Source organism: Echinops telfairi, unplaced genomic scaffold (assembly GCF_000313985.2).
Source record: "Echinops telfairi isolate 266 unplaced genomic scaffold, ASM31398v2 ScPeMD7_5592;HRSCAF=6446, whole genome shotgun sequence".
Taxonomy (NCBI): domain Eukaryota; kingdom Metazoa; phylum Chordata; class Mammalia; order Afrosoricida; family Tenrecidae; genus Echinops; species Echinops telfairi.
In genome coordinates this window covers 11,056,870-11,058,700 of record NW_022109491.1, presented here as the reverse complement: position 1 = coordinate 11,058,700, position 1,831 = coordinate 11,056,870, and positions in this window count along the sequence as shown.

Below are 1,831 nucleotides of genomic sequence, written 5' to 3'. Positions count from 1 at the left end.
TGATCTGGACTGGACTGGGATGTTTTCTCATTGTTCAGTTGCTCTTGTATATAAATCTCTTTCTCATACACATATGTGTGCGTGTTTATGAATTAGTTTCTCGAGTCTACCCAGACTAACACAGAGCCCATCTTTACAGGTTGTCCTTGAGCTAAATCAGCTACAGGAGCCATACCGTGGACTCGGGAATAATACGAAGCAGTGGGTTCACATAAGAAGGAAGCCTACCAAAGGGCTCCAATAGAAAGTCCATGTTTAGAACATGATGAGGGCAGCCTATGTACACATACGCTTGAAACAATTGATGTGTGGAATGTTATAAGAGCTGTGAGAGCCCTAGATAAAACTATTTCAAAAAGAAGAAAGAGGAAGAGGAGGAGGAAGGCAGTGGCAGTTCAACAGTAGCCTTCTCACTTCCCATATGGGAGTCCCGGAGGAGCCCTGTTGGCAGAGTGGGTTCTGAATTGCAGTTCGAAAACACCAGCTGTTCTTTGTGGGAAAGAGGAGGCTTTCTATTCCCGTTAACAGTTAGAATCTCGGAAACCCACAGGGACCGTTCTATCCTGTCCTATCGCGGAATTGATTCCAGGACAGTGGCTCTGGTTTGCATAATCAGGAGTCCCAGGTTCAGTTCACCCGATGCACCTCAAGAAAAAAATTGATTCCAGGACAGTGGCTCTGGTTTGCATAATCAGGAGTCCCAGGTTCAGTTCACCCGATGCACCTCAAGAAAAGCCACCACTCATCTGTCAGTGAAGGCTTGCCTGTTGCTAAGATACTGACCAGGGTTCAGCGGAGTTCCCAGACTCAGGCAAACTGGGAAGGACGTTGACGATCGAGGCCCCAAATCAGCCAATCAACGGCCAGCGGATGACAACCATCTGATTCTGTCGTGCAATCGCTGACTCAGTAGCAGCTGACAACAACATGCAGAAGGGAAGTCTGGGATTTGCCTATTGTGCAGCTGGGTTCCTAGGGAGTGGAACGTCTTTCGGAGACAGATAGCATAGGCCCATAGGGTACTTCCTTCTCCCTGCAGCCCATTCCTGGAGACGCTACAAGGTAAAAAGGCGTGGCTCTGAGGAACAGACATCAAGTCCATGACTTCTCTGAGTAAAGAGAGGGCAGACATCTCCTGGCGAGAAACTTAAGTAGACACTCAGACACAGAGCTCAATGCCAAAGGTGGGCGAAGACGTTGGGTATGGGATTTTGAGTTACGCTAGTCGCTGTGAGTCGACATAAACTCGACAGCACACAACAACACGCTGTCTCCCACAGGGATCTCAGTGGGTAACTGCCTATTCCAGAAAAATGTTAGCATCTACTACCACAAGGGTGATTGCGAGACCATAATGGTCGTTGGCCAGACCCTAGCTAGGATGAGAAGTGGGTAAAAAATAAGCTTAATTGCACTAACCAGACTTAGAGTGTCCTGTTTCCCCGCCTCCTACACACACTGAGGGGTGGTCCAACGTGGGGTGTCGGGGTCCAAGCACAAGAAATGACTAAACCTAAAAGAAAAATTCCATCAAAAAGATATCTATGGTGAAGGCTGAGCATGAGAGTGGGACAAGAGGAAAGTCAAAGGAAATAGAGGAAAGAACTAGGAGGCAAAGGGCATTTATAGAGGTCTAAATACAGGCAAGGACATATGTAAATATATTTATATATGAAGATGGAGAAATAGATCTATGTGCATATATTTATAGGTTTAGTAATAAGGTAGCAGATGGACATTGGGCCTCCACTCAAGTACTCCCTCAATGCAAGAACACTTTGTTCTATTAAACTCGCCTTCAATGATGCTCACCTTCCTGACACAATCGCTG